This window comes from Macaca thibetana, chromosome 11 (genome assembly GCF_024542745.1).
Source record: "Macaca thibetana thibetana isolate TM-01 chromosome 11, ASM2454274v1, whole genome shotgun sequence".
NCBI lineage: Eukaryota > Metazoa > Chordata > Mammalia > Primates > Cercopithecidae > Macaca > Macaca thibetana.
This window is the reverse complement of record NC_065588.1, coordinates 51,323,579-51,345,637: the sequence shown is the minus strand read 5'-3', so window position 1 is coordinate 51,345,637 and position 22,059 is coordinate 51,323,579. Positions and strand designations below refer to the sequence as shown.

At 42.3% G+C, this 22,059-nt stretch overlaps 2 protein-coding genes across 25 annotated transcripts in view; both read right to left on the bottom strand.

The window, feature by feature from the left end:
* Positions 1-22,059, bottom strand: part of BLOC1S1 (biogenesis of lysosomal organelles complex 1 subunit 1) — a 1,086,347-nt gene that overhangs the window by 659,365 nt on the left and 404,923 nt on the right. Inside the window, exon 1 of one of the 24 annotated variants that reach the window (XM_050749011.1) lies at positions 14,724-14,727. The exons of the other annotated variants lie outside the window; for them this stretch is intronic. The gene's annotated coding sequence lies outside the window, so the exon portion shown is untranslated. Of the gene's footprint in view, positions 1-14,723; positions 14,728-22,059 lie in introns of those variants that run through there. 24 annotated transcript variants of the gene reach the window in all.
* TMT1B (thiol methyltransferase 1B) overlaps positions 1-22,059 on the bottom strand; it is a 686,675-nt gene that overhangs the window by 626,428 nt on the left and 38,188 nt on the right. The gene's annotated exons all lie outside the window — the stretch shown is intronic.

Sequence of the window (22,059 nt, the reverse complement as noted above, 5' to 3'; positions counted from 1 at the left end):
GTTGTTTTCCCCCAGGCTAGAAGAGATTTAATGTCTTTAATAGCTAAATTCAGGCTCTGAATATTTCCTGTGGGTACCAGCTGTGGCCAGGCATAAACCACTGCGCTATCCTCTAGGAACCTCCTCTGGTAATTTGCCCGGAGATGTTGCTACCTATTATTAAGGGTGCTGGTGGAGTCTTCGCCTGTACACACTCATGTATAGTTATTTATTTGTGGTATTAAGGATTTTATCTTGCACTTAAGAATGAATGAAATGCCCAATCAAGTTCCCTGAGGCCTTAAGATATGATAGATCTGCCCTCCCTGTCCATATCTTCCCTTTTACTCCCAGGCGGCTCCAGAAAAATGCAGGCCTCCAGATCTATGAGCTTCTTTTCCCTCTCCCTAACTAACTCCCTTCACTCTCTCTTCTTCAGGCTTTTGGGTAACTCCACCTCCCTCGCAGCCCCCTCCCTACTGTGTGCCCTCTTCCCCCTCCCTTCTTTCTTCTTCTTTAGTGCACATGTTCCTCGATTTGATTTACTTCTGTACATTGTGTGGCTGTGCAACCGTTGGTCCTTAGAGAGCCCTCAAAGGGAGCACTCCATCTGTCAGCCTTTCACCAACCCCACTCTGGCCCCCAGCCATCACTCCCTCCCTTTCCTCTTCCCTGTGGGCAATTTCTAAGAGAGCTGTGGAAGATTTAGGTAAACTTCCCTTTCCCCACTTTAGCCCACTTCAGCCCTAGCCGGAGGCCTCTATTTTTCCTGCTCTCCCCGACGCTCACTCAACTTGATTCCTGCTATCCCCTCAAGGAAAACCTTTGAAGTCACTGAAGTCAGTGAGAACCGTACTGTTTGGTGAAGTTGCTCTCCTACTGGGATGCCTGAGGCTACATAATTAAGACTTACTGATGCAACAGTACATCGGGTTATCAGTAAAGTCAGGATCAGGCACACTGATGGTAGGGAGTAGCGATGCAGAAAATGCCAATCACCCGATAATCCAAAATTATATCCCATTCAACACATATCTATTTGTTCAAATCCTGTGAGGTGCTGGGGACACAAATGTGAATAAAATAGGAAATGATTCAGGAATTCCAGAGCTTCATAGTCCAATGGTGACTATTTGCACATACGCATAACTTTAATAGAGGAGAAGGTATGATGAGTATAAAACATGCTCTAGGATTCTAAGAAAAGCTGTCTCATGGCTCAGAGAATGGTTCCAGTAGGAGGTGAAATTTGATCTGTGCTTTGAGACAGATGCAGCTTTGTACTGTATTCCCATTAACTCAGCACCAAATATGGTCTGGATATTTACATGAATTTTTCTCTAAAGCTTCACAGTAACCTACTTTAGGTACCATGTATAAGTAAACTTGCAGGCGTTTAACTTAAGAAGAATTTTTTAAAACTTAGGTGTTTTATTTTTGGTTTTGGTGTGGAAGAGTTGTGAGAGCTGGAGAAAATCAGCAGATTTCCTTGGCATATCATTTTTGACTGGAATTGATAATGCAAATATTTGTTTTCTGGGAAAAGTATTGCATAATAGTGCTAGCTTTTAAGATTCTAATCATTTGGAGTCATAGAGAATATCAAACTCCTATTTGCCAAGACCTCTAAATGTCTGCCTTACATTTATTTTTCCTCCATTGGGCAAAAAGTTTGGATTATTTTGTGGATGAAAATAAAAGAAAAAATAATATACCCATAGTGACTTGAATGAAGTTACCCACTAAAATGGCTTGACTTATGTGACTGGAGTTTATCTGGAAACAAACTAAATCAAACCACTTATAGCCTCTTTGGAGTTAAGATGTGACTATATTCCTTTTATCTCATATTTTACCTAAGGGGTTTCTATATACAGGAAACAATCCCATATTCAGAATTATTCTTGTGTGCAAGTAATCTGTTATCTGTATAAGTCAAAATAGGGAATAACTGAAATGGGCTCAGTAGAATCATTAATTCAATTTAGGTGAGCTCAAAAGATGAAACTTTGTAGCTTTTACCTATAATGTTTGCAGTAGATACACACAACGTAGAAAAGGTCATAAAGTAAATAAAAATGACATAACATACAAAATTATACAATATGATCACAATTACCTACAAGGCATACTAAGAATTTAAATATTTCTACACCTGTAATGTAACGGACTCACAGTTCCACGTGGCTGGAGAGGCCTCACAATCATGGTGGAAGGCAAAGGCACATCTTACATGGCAGCAGGCAAGAGAGAATGAGAGTCAAGTAGAAGCGGAATCCCCTTATAAAACCATCAGCTCTCGTGAGACTTATTCACTACCACAAGAACAGTATGGGGGAACTGACCCTGTGATTCAATTATCTCCTCCCGGGCTCCCTCCCACAACACGGGGGGATTATGGGAGCTACAATTCAAGATGAGATTTGGGTGGGGACACAGCCAAACCATATCACAAGGTTTCACCATATTGCCCAGGCTGGTCTTGAACTCCTGGGCTCAAGTGATCCGTCTGATTCCCGAAGTGTTAGGATTACAGGCATGAGCCAGCATGCCTGACCAAAAATATGTCTTAAATAATTTTTTTCAGAATTCACAAAAAAAGACTAAATGAACATCAAATGACTGTTTACCATCCAAGACTCTTCAAAATCCTCACCTCATAACTCTTATCTTGCTTTCTCTCCCCATTCTAAACTATTATATTGTTATTCTTACTCAGTTCTATTCATTCCTCACATTGAAAACTCTTTCTTAAACTATGCCTGCAAACCTTATAAATATCTTGACTCCTCCTTGTCTTCATAAAAATAATATTAAAACTCTAACAAGATAGTGATCTCTCTTGCCATCAAAAAACTCAGCTTTGTATATTCATGTGGCCAACAAACATCAAAAAAGCTCAACATCGCTGGTCATTAGAGAAATGCAAATCAAAACCACAATGAGATACCATCTCATGCCAGCCATAATGGCAATTATGTCAAGAGATAACAGATGCTGGTGAGGTTGCAGTGAAATAAGAATGCTTTTACACTGTTGGTGGGAATGTAAATTAGTTCAACCATTGTGGAAGACAGTCTGGTGATTCCTCAAACATCTAGAAGCAGAAATATCATTTGACCCAATAATCCCATTACTGGGTAAATACCCAAAGGAATGTAAATCATTCTATTATAAAGATACATGCACAGGTATGTTAACTGCAGCACTACTCACAATAGCAAAGACATGAAATCAACCCAAATGCCCAATAATGATAGACTGGATAAAGAAAATGTGATACATGTACACTGTGGGATATTATGCAGCCATAAAAAGGAATGAGATCATGTCCTTTGCAAGGGCAAGGGAGAAGCTGGAAGACATTATCCTTAGCAAACAATGCAGGAATAGAAAACCAAACACCACATATTCTCACTTATAAGTGGGAGCTGAATGATGAGAATTTGTGGACACATTGCAGGGAACAACATACACTGGGGCCTGTCAGGGTTGGGGGAGAGCATCAGGAAGAATAGGTAATGCCTACTGGGTTTGATACTTAGGTGATGGGTTGATCTGTGCAGCAAATCAACATGGCACAAATTTACCTATGTAAGAAACCTACACATCCTGCACATGTACCCCCGACTTAAAATAAAAGTTGATGAAAAAAAAAAAAACTCAGCTTTGTCTTATCAACAACTTATTTTAGGAGACATTTTAGAAATTCCACATTTAGAAACACTCAAAGAAAAAAGATGGGAAATAAATATAACAGACTTCTAGCAATGATTATCACTTGGGCAGTAGGCTATGTGTGATTGTTTTAATTTTTTATTTTTAGAATAAAAATGTTTTACCACTTTAAAATAAGTTAATAGTCAAATGTACCATTCCAATGAACATTCCACATCATTATAACACAGAGAACATTAAAATCATTTAGAAAGCAATTCACCATGGTGGAGCAAGCCACAGACTTTGGCATCACAATTCTATCTTCCTTCTACAGTCAACTAAATGTGTATTATTATGCTCTAAAGTCATCTTGTGAAAAAGTGATGATGTCCAAGTATGCATTTTCAGCCCAGACTCCACCCTGGACTCTAGACCAGTACATCCAATTGCCAACCTGATATCACGAAACAATGACTAAAACATATCTCAAACTTAGCATGTCTATAGCTGAGCTCCTGCTCGTCGCCCATATCGCTCCTCCTCCAAGCTTCAGGTTCTCAGTTACTATTGGTAACCCCCTTTCCCCAGTTGCTCAGGCCAAGAACTTGAGGACATTCCTGGGTGCCCTTTTTCTTATGCTTCCAATCCATCAACACATTTTTATTGATCCCACCTCCAAAATTTAAGAATCCCACTAGTTTTGCCACCACCCTTGTCTGAGACGCCATGATGTTTTACCTGGAATACTGCCATAGTCTCCTGACGGGTCTTCCAACTTATGTCCTTGATCCTTTCATTCTATTCTCAACACAGCAGTGAGAGAGACAGTTCTGCCCCTTTTTAGCTCCAAAACTTCTAATGACTTCATATTTTACTCAGAGTAAAAGCCCAGATTCTTACCATCACATCCCAGACTCTCCATATTCTGCCCCCCTCCCCTTCCTATCACTCTGATCTGATCTTGGACCCACTTTGGCTTGCACATTCTACTCCAAGATCATTGGGTTTTTTGCAATTCCTCAAAAGCCCTGATCCTGTCTCAGGGCATTTGCACTTGCTGTCTTCTCACTGAGAAATGCTTTTACCCCAGATATCTACACACTCCCACCCTCATCTCCTGCAACCCTTACTCACATCTAAATCATATTCAGATTAGATTATTCTGCCTCCCTTTATAAAATGAAATAATTTTTATTCTTTATTTGTTAAAATCCCATTTATTTGTTTAGTCCATACCATCTTCTCAGGGATTTTTCTTTCCAGGCTGAATCGGTCTTCTGTCTTTCCAGTAAATGAATAAGCACTTGATTTTTAATCTCTGTCATAGCACTTGTTCCATGCTGCATCATCACCATTAATGCTGTTTGTTCATTTCTCCTACAGAATGCAAGCCCTTCTCAAGCTGAAAACTTGTCATACTCCTCAATGTAGTCTCTGCAACACAAAACACAGTACACTTATTACGTATGTTGAGCAGAACTCTGGTTATCTCGACAATCCCCACATTATTGATGTGACAAGCTGACATCATTGCAGAAATGTTTACAAAGTATTTATGATGCCCAGGCATTGCTCCAGGCACTGGGGATCTAGTGGAGGAATTGGACTAACGAGTTTCTTTCTAATTGAACGATATTGTTTATGTTTAAATCCAAACTTGAAAATTAAATTTCACAGCTTTTCTTAGGAAAAAATCTCCTGACACTTACAGTCAGATGTTCTACCTTGGTTTCAGCTTGTCCTAGATCCCTCCTATTATGAAAGAAATCCTGTTTCTCTTTTCCAGGGAGAAGTTATTGTTGAGAATTCTTTACTCAAAACAAACATCTTTGTCCCATGCCTCAAGGAGCATATGACTTTAAAATACTTAAGACACTGTGGAAACAATTGAATTAAATTTGTTATAGTATATACATGCATGGCAAGAGGATATAGCAAGAGGTCTGAAGAGTCAGTCTGCAAAAAGGAGAAAGGAGAATGGCCTAAAATGAGAAGAAAGATGTACAACTCTGCCTTCTCTGTCTTTATCTAGAATCTGCCCCTCCTTCTCCTATCAGCTCTCTTCCTTCTCCTGGATGATTTCCTCCCCTCCAATCCTCTCTACTCTTCTCCATACCTTGGTCTTGGATGGATATGTCCTTTGGCTGGGTGGATACGTGTACAGAAAAAAATGGCCATAAAGAGCAGCAAAGGGACACGAGGAACTGCTAGTGAGGGAGCAGGTCTAGTAAACCACTCAGGCTCTGCAGCATTTTCAAAATTAGGCAAGAAACAAATTATACGTTCCTTTCCCATATTCTGAAAGCAGCACCAGTTACAGGAACACTTAAAATTTTGAACTTCAGACCCAGATTCATTGTTGTAAGTAGCTATAATGTTTGTTATCACCTTGTAAGCTATGTTCTTTTAGACATATGTTCAAACTGATTTTAGTCCATCAATAAGCAAACTGTGTGCCTGCTCTGAAACTGGTCCTAGGAAAATGGTCACAAAGAACTCTGACAAATTATCTTTGCCCTTAAGGAAATGAGAAAGAAAATTGGCATATCTTGAGCTAATTTCACACCATTTTCTAATTTAATACTCAATATAAATTATGAAGAAACATTATTGCTTTTTTTTTTTTTTTTTTTGAGCTGGAGTCTCGCTCTGTCGCCCAGGCTGGAGTGCAGTAGCGTGATCTCAGCTCACTGCAACTTCCGCCTCCTGGATTCAAGATTCTCCTACCTCAGCCTCCCAAGTAGCTAGGATTACAGGCACCACCCCACCCAGCTAATTTTTTGTATTTTTAGTAGAGACAGGGTTTCACCATGTTAGCCAGGATGGTCTCGATCTCCTGACCTTGTGATCCGCCTGCCTCGGCCTCCCAAAGTGCTGGAATTACAGGCATGAGCCATTGCGCCCAGCCTATTGCATCTTTTGCAACAGATAAGGACACTGAGGAACTAAGAGGAACATTAATCACCCAACGTGCACACTTATTAAATGCCATGGCTGGACTCTAACCCTTGTCTGCCTGACTGCAATGTTCATAACCTTCTTATTGTTCAGAGTGGTTGGGGAGATAGATAACTGAGCGAGGAAATGCTTGAAAGACAGCATGAAAGACAGAAGTATGTCCATATAAGGCATGTGTTTAGGAAGTGTAAAAATTGTCAAGGGCTATGGAATTCCAGACCTGTATCATGCTGATACAGTCTGGTTTATTCTGAAGAGAGATCTTAAAATAAGCTGTTTGGTCTACTGTCCCTTTCTGAGAACAGTGGTTCATTCTCTCTAAAATTATAATATAGGTGTTGTGCAAAAATTAAAGCCCAACAGTGTAGCTGATTGGGCTAAGGGTCAGAGAAGACCTTGTGTAGCTCTGACGTGGAGACCAAACCCCTCTGAAGGGGCCGAAGGCAAAACTCTCACAGTAGAAACGCTTCATTTTGGATGCTGGTGAGAGGAATTTAGCAGATCCTCTCTTGGGAAATAACAGTATTAAGGTTACACAGAAAGTGAGTTCGAGTCCAGGTTGGTGCCTTAATTATCTCACTCTCCCTCTCTGTGCACCCGTCCTGGCATCCCCGGGACTCGGAATAATCAGGCTTCTGTTGTTGCATACTCCCGTGCTATTTCCTTCCCCACATAGCCTTGTAGTAAACACACAGATTACTAGAGTCTTCTGTGAGTCTTTCTTTATCACCTGAAAGACCTTCCCTGACGGAACCTTAAAGACAGAGAAACAAAGAGGAGTAAAGTAGGCACCAGGATGCGGAAACGGCATGCGCCTAGGTGCATTACTTGGTCAGCAGGGAGGCTCAGGGTTTTGCTGAGCTGAATGTACTTTTCCATCTATCCATTCATTCGACCAATCTAAATCCAGTGTGTACACTGGGCCAGCTGTTGTGCTGAGAATATATGGATGAATACGACAGAGTCTCTTTCTGTTGGGATTTCCATTTCACAGGAAAGTCCAGTGATGATGGCTGTGCCTACTCCGGAAGGAAAGGAGGGGAGCAGGGGGACGATTGCAGCTGCTGAGGACAGAACTGTCTCCCACTTCCGCTTTCCCACATCACACTTACTAACTGCTCAGCCTTCTGCTTTTCAGTGGTGTCAGGGCAGTAAATCCCAAGTCCATAAGTAAGAAATGGTCTCAACTGATACCAGGATAAAACAGCTACCAAACCCGTAACTATCTGATCTGTGTACCTTTCTCACATCCCATCATTCACCACTTTGTTTTTGAATACTGTATGCTATAGCTACAGGAAGTCCTTTACACTGCCCTGGTCTATTTGTGCCTTTTCCATACGTTCATGCTCTTCTCATGTCATTTCTTCCATGGGACTATTTCTCTCTAAATCACTGTTTTAGTTCATTTTTACTTGACTCTCTGGAATAAACACTTAGTTCAATCATTCCTGCTTCTAAGAACCTTCTTGATACACCGAGGAAAAAACAGGTGCCTATTACAAGTGGAATTGTGTTTCCCCCAAAGAGATACTTTGAAATTCTAATGAGAACCTCAGAATGTAACCTTATTAGGAAACTGGGCAATAGCAGGTGTAATTAGTTAAATGATGGTGAGGTTATACTGGAGTGGGGTGGACCCTAATCCAATATGACTGTTGTCCTTATAAGAAGCCGACTATGGGCCGGGCGCAGAGGCTCACGCCTGTAATCCCAGCACTTTGGGAGGGTGAGATGGGCAGATCACAAGGTTGGGAGTTCGAGACCAGCCTGATCAACATGGTGAAACCTCATCTCTACTAAAAATGCAAAAATTAGCGGGGCGTGGTAGCACGTGCCTGTAATTACCAGCTACTCAGGAGGCTGAGTCAGAGGTTGCAGTGAGCTGAGATGGCGCCATTGCACTTCAGTCTGAGCGACAGAGTGAGACTCCGACTTAAAAAAAAAAAGGAGGCGACTACGTGAAGACAAAAACACGCACAAAGAACTCCATGTGAAGACAGAGATTTGCATCTACAGGCGTAGGAATGCCAAAGATTTCCGGCACACCATCCCAGAGATTTTCGGCACACCATCAGAATCTAGGAGAAGACAAGGGAGAATTCCCCTATAAATTTCAAGGAATGCAGCCAGCTGATACCTTGATTTCAAGCTGCTAGCCTACGATAAACACCACTCAATTTCCAGTTCTTTGTTAATGGCTGTGATTGGAAACAAACACAATGCCTCCCCTCTGAGCTCTCATTGCATCTTCTTTCTAATTACCTATGTATCTGTCTCTGTTTCTCTAGACTGAGTTCCTGTAGGGGAAAGACTCTCCTTTTCTTCTACCCTGGATCATCTCTGGAGCAGTGTTTGGTATGGTGCTGAAAACCTGGTGCTGAATGAACAAATTAATAAATAACGAGGCAGAGAAGGTTGCGGAGTATGTGGAAGAACATCAGAGATCCAGTCAGATGTTTTCTTTTGTTTTTAGAAATTCCACTACCAGAATTTTTTCCTTCAATGCTTTGAAAATATCAGATTCTTCTTTAAATGCACTTCCAAAGGAAGTAGTCACACAAAAATGGGACAATTATTTGTGGGAGGAATTACTGTAGGCAAATTTGAGAGGAAAGTTGGTGGCAAAAGAAAAGGTCTGGGGTTGCCCAGACCTTTAAGAGGCAGGTCGGCTCTCCCTCAGTTAGAAGGACATGAATTTGGGGTTCAGAAAATTCCAGAAGTAAAACATCCCTCAGCTGCTCAAGGCCATCTCTGGCTACTCCTTTCATCTTATCCTTTATGTGTGCAGGTCATGAAATTGCTATGACTTTCTTGCCCCTATATCTTTTCTCTCTCTACCCAGAATTCCTATCCTCGTTTTATTGGTCTTCTGAACAATTTTTCAAAACCTCACCAAGAATCACCTCTTCAGTGATGCCTTTTCTGATTCTTATTGCAAGCCTCTTATGCCTCCACTGCACCTTGCACAGATTTCTTGATCTCTGCACATCTACACACATTTAGACCCATCGTGAGGCCCTGATCTTTCTGAAGGCGAGAATTCTGCCTTTACATGTTTCAATACCCATCTCAGCATGTGGCATATGGCAAGTGCACAATAAATGTTTGTGGAATCAAGAAATGAAGTAAACTTTGAATCTAGGGAAATTGTTTTATATCAAACTAAGACCTGGCCTTGGAAAGCCTCCGTACTTTCATACTTAAGTCCTTATCCATAACCTAACTTAGTAGGTAGGCAGGCTGGAAATCTAACTGAGGAGTATGCTTCTGTAACAAAAGCTGAGTCTCAGCCAATCTCAGCAGCCATACTCCAGCCATTCACAGACAGCTGTTGAAACCAGGTTCAAGCAAGGCAAAACGCCAAGCTGTAACCAGCCTAGCTATTTCGGTACCTCACTTCCGTTTTCTGTAAATCACTTTCCTTTTTCAGTCCATAAACTCGCTCTGACCGCCAGGCATCCCTGGAGCCTCTCTGAATCTGCTGTGATTCTGGGGGCTGCCCAATTCATGAATCTTTTTTTTTTTCTTGTTCCGTTAAACTCTGTTGGCCAGCACAATGCCACACACCTATAATCCCAGCATTTTGGGAGGTCAGAGGAGAAGCATTGCTTGAGCCCAGGATTTTGAGACCAGCCTGGACAAGATAGCAAGACCTTGTCTCTGAAAAAAAAATTTTTTTTTAATTTAAAAACAACTATTAAACTCTGTCAAATTTAACTTGTTTAAAATATTTTTTTTTTCACAATTGAAACTTTTATGTTGTTCCAGCCATAAATAAGGAAAGGTAAAAGTTGAAGGATCGGCCTTGGAACAGTGTTCTGCAAGGGAAGCAACACTCTTTTTCACATGAGACAGAAGTAAAAATAATTCAGTAACAATCATTTCAGGACAGGTTACAGTGAGTATCTGGAGGAAAGATTTCGGTGCTGGGACTGAGGGAGGGACTCACAAAGGTAGCAGAAGAGTCTCGTTCCTGAGAAAGGATTCCATGCCATTTTCTCTTCCTTGGCCTGACGATGGTGGTCAGGCCCAGCTGAGCTGACCTGCAGGAAAATGGATAGGACTTAGAAGGGTCATTTGAGTAAAACTCTCTTCTCTCATTCTGGTGTAATCTAATTCAAGGGCCCAGATTGGTTGGGGAGGACAAAACCACCCAGGCAAGAAGAGTCAAATATCCTCTGCAAATATTGGCAGTGCTCATTTACTTTTTATTGGCCCCGTACCCCAAAGGTGGGGGAAGACAATTCCATCCCAGAAAATATAATTAGTCGGCCTGCTGGTTTGGACTCTAATTTAATCTGGGCAGCTGTGCCAGGAGCTTATATTAGCATGACACTGGGAGGCGGAGAATATAATTACCAAGCAATAGAGAAGGGGAGGAGAAGTGGGATGGTGACCAGTGCGAGTCTGTGATACAGGATGGAGTCAGGCGGGGAGGGTGATGTCAATGAAGGGCGAGGATTCCTTTGGGAGTAAGGAAGAGGAAAGGGGCTTCTGGCAGTAGATGGACGGTGACTTTAATTTGGCTTTTGAGAAATTACGTGTGCAGTGTATGTGTGTGTGTGTGAGTGTGTGCGTGTGTGTTGGGGTGTGTGGGTGTTGGGGGAGGGGGATTTGTAGCTCCAGGCTGGTCCACTCTGCATGACAAAGGTGAGTTTGAGAATTGATGGATGGGCCTTGTGAGTTACCCTGGAGGGAATAGATGAGGGATGTTGGAGCAGGTTATGGCTGAATTTGGGACAAATATTCTTAGATACATTTTCGGTGGATCAATCTAAATGGGGGAAGCAGAATGAGGACATGAAATTTGCATATCTATTATCTCCTTTTTGTTTCAGGCAGAAGCAATGTGATTAAAAGAGTACTCCTTAGGTGATTTCATTTGTTCATACAGGAAAGCTACCAGCTACAAATTTGCTGCCAGGGTACTTACTTTCAGCTGGGTTCTAGGTTAAGCTGCTTACACTTACTGTCTTAAGTAGTCTTTGTCAAGCTCAACAAAAGTGTTAGGTGTTATAAGCCTCATGTAACAATTGAGGAAACTGAGGCTCAGAGATATTAAGTAAAATGCCCACAGTCACATAGCTAGTAAGTTTTAAAGGTATGATTCAAATCCAGGCTTGTCTGACTTGAAACATTATGCTAATAATCCACAACTCCAAATTGCTATCATCCTCTCCATTTACATATGGGGAAACTGAGGCTGAGAGCGGTAAAGTAATTTGCATTCGCTCAAAATGTGAGTTACTCTCAGAAGTTAAAATAGAATTTGGAGCTCACGCAATACTGCCTCTTTACCAGAGGACATATGGGGGAAAAGAAGAAGACATTGTTTGCCAAGGAAAGAACTGGATATACAAAAACAAATAGAAACCGGGTTTCCTCACCCTCAACCCAATGCGCTTTCTCTGGAAGTGACAAGTGTGACAACAGCTAAAGTCTCTGCTCTCTTCTTATGTACTAGATGATATACTAAGCTTTACATACTCCTTCATTTCACTTGCACATCACTTTGAGGTCGCCACCATGATTGTCTCATGTTACATGAGAAGGCGAAGGCTTCAAGGCTGTGTAACTTGCCCAAATTCAAATAGCAGGTTAATGACAGAGCAGGGAGTCAAACCCAGACAGCCCATTCTCTAGTCACTGCCTCCCTATGGAACACACGGCCCCTCCAGGCATCATCACATCCCTCCCGTTGTCAGAAAACCTTGGAACTCTTTCTTTATGACAAACCTAAGCCAGTCCCACTCAGATGTGTCTGTTATTGCAGACAGTAGGTAGGCATGTAGGGACACACTGGGGATCTTCTTCTTTACCCTCAGAGTTAACTTTCCCCGTGGCTTTTAACCTTTCCTCTCCCCTCCAAGGACTCACAAAATCATTCTTGGCCCTACCCTAACTGCCTCTTGTCTTATAAGAAAAAGCAGAGGAGAAGCCAGTTTCTCCTTTTCGTTCATACCTTGAGGTTCTGCTGCTCTTTCAGCTCTGTTTTTCCCAGGCAAATACCTCCCACTGGGGCCTTGAGAACCACTGGGAGTCAGAGGGAAGAGAAGCCAGCCTTCCTCCTCCCAAAGGAGGAAGATATGGAGGCTGTGCTCTCAGGCCTCTGGAAACCCAAGTTAGCTAGAGGAGAACCCCCCACGCCGGCCTGCAGAGTTCTGCTTGCTCAGCTGCTCAGCATCTGCCCTGCACCCAGAAGTGGGTCTTCCCTAGGGTCCCTGCCAATCTCCTGGGCTCTGGCAAGAGGAACCGGGGGCACGGATGTGTCCTGCATCCTGAAGCCTGCGGGCATCGCTGGGCAGCTCCACAGCTCACGACCAGGAAGCCATCTTGATTGTACAGATTTCCTCTTGCTGATGTCCTCCACCCCTATCGATTTCTCTCCTTATCTCTTCTCCCTCACTCCCCTAAATCCTCATGTGCCCAAAAAGGGCACATGATAAAATTACAAAGATCTCTCGACTAAAAGTCAAAAGGCTTGATTTTCCCACTAGCTGTGTGGACATTGATTTTCATCTATCAAATGAGACAAATGTCATCTGCTCTCTATTTCCCACAACTTGTCATGAGAATGTGAGGAAAATGTGTATTTAAAAAGCTGGTATGTCAGTGACAATCAATGACAGGGTTTGCTCTTAGAATTGTCATTGCAATCAATGGATTATAAAGTAGCATATATAATGCATATAGGTTTCAGAATCACAGACATCAAGCTTTAAATTGTGGCCTTTTACAGAGACTCCTGAATCTCAGTTTCTTCATCTGTATAATTAGAATGCTAGTGCCTGCCTTGAAGGGTTGTTGTGAGATTTACATGAGAGGACATACAGTGAAACAACCAAAAGAGAGATGGGTGAGTTGGAAGAGCTTAATGTATGTTTGTTTTCTCCCAGATTCGAATGTTCCCCAAATCTAATCCAGAGCTGTTAGGTCTCTGCACTTATGATTGCGCTGGTTGTGCCTTGCACAAGGGAATCTGCCCAAAGGAATAAATCCATCCAAAATGTATGATCTGAGCCTGGCTGCACTGGCCTGATGGGAGGGCATCCCCAATCTACCAAGATTCTTATGTGCTAGACTCAAGGTTAAAAGATTACCTGGAGCAGGTCAGAACTTGAGTACCAGAGTCCCAGACAAAAGGAAGGCCTAGGCCAGGCACGGTGGCTCACGCCTGTAATCCCAGCACTTTGGGAAGTCGAGGTGGACAGATCACTTGAGGTCAGGAGTTCGAGGCCAGCCTGACCAACCTGGTGAAACCCTGTCTCTACTAAAAATACAAAAATTAGCTGGGTGTAGCGGCAGGCGCCCGTAATCCCAGCTACTCGGGAGGCTGAGGCAGGAGATTTGCTTGAACCCAGAAGGCACAGGTTGCAGTGAGCTGAGATCACGCCACTGTACTCTAGCCTAAGAGACAGAGCAAGATTCCATCTCAAAAAATAAAACAAACCAAAAAAAAAAAAAGAAAAGAAAAGGAAAGGAAGGCCTACAATGCATCGGAGTTGAAGATAGTAAAATCACACACACACACAGCTTCTAGGGTGACACTTCTAAACATGGTTCTGATTTTATCCTATCCAACTCAATGTATTTTTGATGACTCCCAACTCTTAAGAAGATAAAATACCAAAACTAGTGGGTGAGAGTTGAAAGTTTAATAAGGACTAGGATATTGACATAGTTTAAAAATATTTAAAAGTACTTTTTAATTTAAAAAGGAAAATTATAAATTTACAGTGAAAAAAAAGAATACTAACTTATATTACCAATAATAGGAAAACTGATACCACATGATTCCTGATGTGATATACTGGGGAGGCATCATCATATGTAGTAATCCTGACAAAACTGCCTAACCCAGACTGAATAACATGAACTGTAGACAAGTCAAATTGAGAGACGCTCTACAGAATAGAAGGACTATACTCTTTAAAACTATCAACATTGAGTACACCATGGACACAAAGCAGGAAGCAACAGACACCGGGGTCTACCTGAGGGTGATGAGTGGGAGGAGGGTGAGGATCAGAAAACTACCCATCAGGTACTGTGCTCATTACCTGGGTGACGAAAGAATGTGTACACCAAACCCCCCAACACCCAATTCACCCATGTAACATGTACCCCCTGAACCTAAAACAAAACTTGGGAAGGAAAAAAAGTCAACTTCCATGAAAGATAAAGAAAAGTAGAGAAAGAATTTCAGACTAAAGGAGACAAAAGAGACATGAAAACTATATGCAGTGTGTGATCCTACAAATTATTTGGAAAATAATCAAGTTTGAATAAAGTCTGTAAACTAGATGACTGTATCAATGTTAATTTTTAAAATTTTGATAATTATGCTACTGTTATGAAAATCATTGTCTTTAATTTTAAGAGGTAAAGGGGCGTAATATCTACAACTGATTCTCAAAATGTTGGGAAAAAAGACATTATAATAAAGCAAAATATTAACAATGTTAAGTCAGAGTGACAGGTGTACAGTAGTTCTCCATTTCAAAGGAAAACTGTTAAAGTTCCTAACCCAAAATACGGTATTCAAGATTTCTTAGATCTAAACTTAATTTAGGTTATCTCAGGTTCCACTCATTCTTTCTCATAACACAACTCACAGTATAGCCATGCTGAGCTACTTGATTTTTCCCAGACATACTCTATACTTTTCCATCTTGGTATTTATGCTCACTCAGATCTCTCTGCAAGGACAGACTTCTTTTTACTCCTTAACCTTTTGAAATTCTGTTCAACCCTGAACATTCTTTAATTTAAAATGAGCAATCTGGCCGGGCATGGTGGTAGCTCATACCTGTAATCCCAGCACTTTGGGAGGCTGAGGTGGGAGGATTGCTTGAGCCCAGGAGTTGGAGACCAGCCTGGGCAACTAAGATCCTGTCTCTACAAAAAATTAGCCAGGCATGGTGGTGGTGCCTAGTTCCAGCTACTTGAGAGGCTGAGGTCGGAAGATCTTTGGAGCCCGGGAGGTCGAGGCAACAGTGAGCCGTCACCATGCCACTGCACTCCAGCTTGGGCAATAGGGACACCCTGTCTCCAAAGATGAAAAATAAATCCAAAACATCAAAGGAAGAAATCTTCAATTGCTTATTCAGCTCCTAAATTCATTCAGTCTCCTGTGATACAAATCAGACAAACAGGGCTTGCCCAGATACTCCATAACTGGGTTAATTCATCAGTCTGGATTAGACAGCCTCCTGGGCAGTGGGCTAATCTCAGATTTCCACCTATGTAACTGTGAGATTAAAGAATGGGCCGGGCGCGGTGGCTCAAGCCTGTAATCCCAGCACTTTGGGAGGCCGAGACGGGCGGATCACGAGGTCAGGAGATCGAGACCATCCTGACTAACACAGTGAAACCCCATCTCTACTAAAAAATACAAAAAACTAGCCGGGCGTGGTGGCGGCGCCTGTAGTCCCAGCTACTCGGGAGGCTGAGGCAGGAGAATGGCGTCAACCCGGGAGGCGGAGCTTGCAGTGAGCTGAGATCCGGCCACTGCCCTCCAGCCTGAACGGCAGAGCGAGACTCCGTCTCAAAAAAAAAAAAAGCCGGGCGCGGTGGCTCAAGCCTGTAATCCCAGCACTTTGGGAGGCGGAGGCGGGCGGATCACAAGGTCAGGAGATCGAGACCACAGTGAAACCCCGTCTCTACTAAAAATACAAAAAATTAGCCGGGCGCGGTGGCGGGCGCCTGTAGTCCTAGCTACTCAAGAGGCTGAGGCAGGAGAATGGCGTGAACCCAGGAGGCGGAGCTTGCAGTGAGCCGAGATCGCGCCACTGCACTCCAGCCTGGGCAACAGCGTGAGACTCCGTCTCAAAAAAAAAAAAAAAAAAAAAAAAAAAAAAAAAAAAAAAGAATGGGTATAGGCTGCCCCCTGGTGGTTATTAGGAGTACAGTCGGGAGCTGCATAGCAATATTCTGGTCAAGGACGGACCGTCCGGTAAGATTATAATGGAGCTGAAAAATTCCTATCACCTAGTGACGTCGTAGCAATGGTAATGTGGTAGCACAACGCATTACTCACGTTTACTCACACGTTTGTGTTGATTGCTCGTGTCAACAAATACCGCGTGCCAGTCATATGAAAGTATAGCACATACAACTATGTATAACACATACTTAATAATGATAATAAACCACTGTTACTGGAGTAACAGTTTATGTATGTAGTTTATGTATTTACTGCACTATACTTTTATGTATACTGCTCTGCTCCTATACATATACTGAACTGCACCAAACTTTTATGTATAGTTTATGTATAATTATGTATAGTTTTTGTAGTTTATGTATTTACTGCACTATAGTTTTTATTGTTGTCTTACAGTGCACTACTTCTACTTATTTAAAAAGCGAGCTGTAAAACAGCCTCAGGCAGATCCTTCAGGACCTCTTCCAGAAGGCATCATCATCATAGGGACATGACAGCTCCATGCCCCTGAAGACCTTCCAGCGGGATAAGACGTGGAGGTGCAAGACAGTGATACTGATTATCTTGACCCTGTGTGGGCCAAAGCTAATGTGTGTATTTGTGTCTTAATTTTTTTAAAAAGTTTAAAAAGTAAAATAAAATAATTTAAACATTTAAAAAGCTTATCAAATAAGGATATAAATAAAATATTTTTGTACAGCTGTACAATGTGTGTTTTCAGCTGTTACTAACAAAAAAGTCAAAAATTTTAAATTGTATAAAATAAAAAATTTACAGTAAACTAAGATTAATTTATTAATGAAGAGAGAAAAATATTTTTAAGTAAGTTTCGTGTAGCTTAGGTGTCCAGTGTTTATAGAGTCTACAGTGATGTACAGTAATGTCCTAGGCCTTCATGGTCACCAGCACTCACTCACGGACTCACCCAGAGCGACTTCCAGTTCTACAAGCCACATTCATGGTAAGTGTCCTTTACCATTTTTTATCTTTTATACTATATTTTTACTGTACTTTTTCTACGTTAAGTTGTGTTAAGATCTACAAACACTTCCCACTGTGTTCCAGTTGCCTACAGCATTCAGCACAGTAACATGCTGTCCAGATTTGCAGCCGAGGAGCAATAGGCTGTACTGTGGAGCCAAGGTGTGCAGTAGGCTGTGCCATCTAGGTTTGTGTAAGTGCACTCTGTGATGTTCGCACAAGGACGCATTTCTCAGAGGATGTCCCCGTCACTAAGGGATGCATGACTGTGTACCAGGTTGGGGGTTCATCTGTGAAGACAGAGGTTTGCAGGGTGGGAAAAGTCAGAAAGAGACACAATCTCACGTAATTCATCTGTGGATCACAATATCCACTTTTGAGATTGTTTTGAGGATTCAAGTTAAGATATATTAGTCATTTCTCACAGAGTATTCACTCATTAAATGATAGTATTATTAGAAATGTAAAACATTACAGTGGGAAGAACCTTAAAGACAATTTATTTTTACTTCCTCATTTTACATTTAAGGAATCTGCAATCAAGAAAAGAAGCAGAGTAAGGCCTAAAGGACAGGATTTTTTACTTCTCACTCCTTAACACGTAGGTCAAAAGAGACAGGTTCAATATAAGTATAGCGAAAATTACAATATGTAGCTGTGGAGCATTTCAAGTCATTGACATCTCCTTCACTCCCACTTTCTCTTGCTCCCACCTTCTAAGGGAGGCAGGGCAGGCGATGGGAGGAGGATGATTGCTGCCAGGCCAGGTGCCTGAAAAAGATGAGATGTTTCCTCTAGTGGGTGGACAAGAAAAGTTGCCTTTTGCAATTTGGGTGGGTGGTTACGCTTCAGTTTCACTTTCTCTTGCATGTAAATCATTTCCCTCAGATTCTCTCTCTGCTTCTCTCTGATTCAGTCTCTCTTCTCTCTTTTCCTCCTCCACCTCTTCCTCCTACTCTTTCTCAAACCTAACAAAGAGAACTCTCCTTGGACCTGACACTCCTGCGTGCACGGACCGCACTCTGGGGTGCCACATGCACCATCCCGCCACCTGCAGATATCCCTCTGATGAGAAGGCCGCAGTTGTCCCACTTCCTCTGATTAACTGACACTACACTGAGGAAACACTTAACATCTTTCCAGAAACCTTGGTCTGCTGTTCTGCAGTTCATTGCTGGGTTCTGCCCCGCACCCTCTTCTGCTTTGACCAGCGTCCATTCTGCGCACCAGGGAGTCCAGACTCCTGTGGGCGGGGAATGCAGTCTGACTTCGGTAGAGTGGCCTCAGACTTCCAGGCTTCTGCTTTGTGGAGATGAGAGATGAACCTAGGCTTAAAAAAAAAAAAAAAAAAAATCTGCCCCTTCCTCCAATCTGTGACCTCCTGCCCCTTTCTCACAATAACCCAAGTTTTCATGTTCTACCTCTAAGTTCTAACCCCATATTCACTCACCCTACCTATTTTTCCCTTATACCAAATCTACAACAACCCCCAAATTTTACCTGCTACTTTGTCTTTTGATGCTTATCCTTTTCAAGGCTTTGGAGTGTTGGGCCTGAAGAACCCAGTTTTAAATGTTCCCCAAATCCATGAGGTCACTGACCCCTGACGCTCCCTTCATGGTTTCTCCGAGGTTGCTATAGTCTGAATGTTCATACCGGCCCCTCAAATTCATATGTTGAAACTGTAACCCCCAAGGTGATGGTATTATGAGGTGGCATTTTTGGGAAGTGATTAGGTCAGGAGGGCAGAGCCCTCATGATCAGGATTAGTGCCTTGTAAGAGAGACCCCGGAGAGCTAGCTCTCCCTTCCCATCACATGAGGACACAGTGAGAAGACAGGTGTCTATGACCTAGGAAGTAGGTGCTCACCAGATACCAAATCCGCCAGCACCTAGATTTTGGACATCACCCCAGAACTGCCAGAAATAAATTACTGTTGTTTGTAAATCACCCATTTTATGGGTTTTTCTCTGTTATAGCAGCTTGAACATACTAAAGTAAGAGCTCAAACCACCTTAAATCCTCTTTCATCTAAAAATTTTGACTGCTTTTCACTCCTCCTCTTCTTTCTTTCCCCGTCAATAATTATACCATTGCTGTGAGTATTTACTTTGTACCAGGTCCCTGGTGTAGGGAGGAACCCTGCTAGAAGCCCTCTTTTCTTCTAGGTAGAGAGATCAAGTTTTAAAACTATTCCACATTTCTTGTTTGTCAAGTCCATGCGATTTTTCTTGATAGATCTCTCTCTAGCCCCAAAAGCCTCCTGCCTCCCATCCTATGAAACCCCCAGATCTCTCCTCCTCCACTGCACTTACACCCACATCCAGGCTCTGTCCTCCTCCATGGGCTTACAAAACACTGAGTACTCGCCACGCAAATCACACTGAAGAACTCAATTAAGACCTGTGATTCTGAGTTAAATGGGCTTGATCAAAAGAAAGATGAAACATAGCCTCACTGAAAAGTCAATCCTGTGTTCATAGCCATCTGAATATAATCAAAGATGTTAATGTCAAGATTTAATCCAGAGAAGTGGCTGTAGTGCAAGAAAACTTTTCCAAAATAATTTCCTTGGGATGTTCCAAGGAAGGAAGGGTGGGGAAGGAGAGGGGAGGGGAGGGGAAGGGAGGGGAGGGGAGGGGAAGGGAGGGGAATCCATAGGCCAATACATTTGGGAAATACAAAACCTTCCCTTCTAAGAGAGTCATAATTCATGTTAATCTATTAAAAACCTCAAGAAGTTATGCCTTAAAGCAGGGGGCCCCAGACCAGCACAGTTTGGTTGCCTGTTGGGAACCTGGCCGCACAGCAGGAAGGTGAGTGGCAGGCATGATGATCTGAAGTGGAGCAGTTTCATCGCCAAACCATCCCCCTCAGCCTGCTCCTATGGAAACATTGTCTTCCATGAAACCAGTCCCTGAGGCCAAAAAGATTGAGGACCACTGCCTTAAAGGAACATGTTTGTCTTTTGTTAACCCTGTATTTCCCCAAATTACTTGATCATACTAGAAAATAAGCCCTCTAAGGGATAATATTTGACGCTGTTTCTCCCCCTTGTATCTCTTCCTCTCCTTCTACACTCCCCTCAGCCCCTTCCCCAGATCTATCTCATTTCCAGCACTCAGAAGGTATCCAGTAAAATACATTTTGGGTAGAACTGCAATCCGGATCACCGAAAGAACACCCTCTGCAGAGGCCTGAGATGGATTGCTCTTCTGTTCTCCTGGACTTTTACACAGGGAAGGTACTGCCAGACCGAAGGAAGAACTTTCTGGCATTGAGTGGAGTAATTTAGGAGAATGGTTAGACTAGAAAAGTTACAGAATCCCATTTTCTGTATCCTTAACAACCAGAACATAGAAGCAGAGAAAAGAACAAGATGACCTTGGTGGACACTTTTCTGCCTGGAGAAAGTTCAGAAAATCTGTGGTGAGTTAAACCACTGCTCTCTCCCCTACAATTCTAGCCACTCTCTCTCTACTTTTGAGCCTTTGGGATACGAAGGAGACAAATTCACTCAAACTCCCACATCAGCATTTTGGAGGAACAGACTCCTGGAAAAAAAACAAAACAACCAAACCAAACCAAACAAAAACGGCATTTGCAAACCCCAGGATCTGAGAAAGAAGAAGGTTGAGAGCTGAAATGGAGGCAGATGATTTGCATCTGGGCCTGGGTAGAGGGGCCCAGCTGCTCGGCCCAGAGCAGTGGCTCTGAGCAGCAGCTTCTCTGTCTTGGTACAGCCTCTATGGACAGCTGTCTTGGCTCTGCCCCAGGTCTGGGCAACTTGCCAGCTCAGCCCTTAGTTCTGCAGCTCCAGAACTTATACCCAACTACAGCCCATCTGTTTGATGGGCACATCAGTGTTCAGAAATTGTTCTTATTTATCAGTGTTTTCAGGTTACATGTGTGGAGGATAATATTATTCAAAAGCAATATTTACTTGCCTTTTCCATGGAAAAGAGTATTTCAAAGTACTTTTTCTACTACCTTTATAATAATTTCTTACCAAATATCTGTCACTTAATATTTTCATTTTCCATAATAAGCTACATGTAGTTATAAAAGGGTAGAGAAAAATAGTCTGTACAGATGTTACAGACATCTAAAGCCAAGAGGATCTTAGAAAACATTTCTCTGTTTATCAGAAGATGATACTGATATCCAGTGAAATTAAGTAACTAGTATAGTTTTAAACTCAGATAGTTCTTTTACCCCTAGTTCAGTGTTTTTACTAAGCTCTATAAAACACAAGAGAGGGAGCCATGGAATGACAAACAGGCCCTATCATGAGGCACCAAAGTGCTGAATCACACAGGCAGTGGAGAACAAATTCATTATCTCAGTTAGCATAAGGGTTTTTATTTTTAACCAAGGGAAAAAAATGAACAAGCTCACAAAAAACCCTTCGGAAACCCTGAACTACTGCATCTAGTATAAAAAGAACAAGCCGTTTTCATGAAGCACCTGGAATATATGCTCAGAGAAGTTCATGGTGCCAAAGATATAGAGACACTTAACGTTTTCAAAG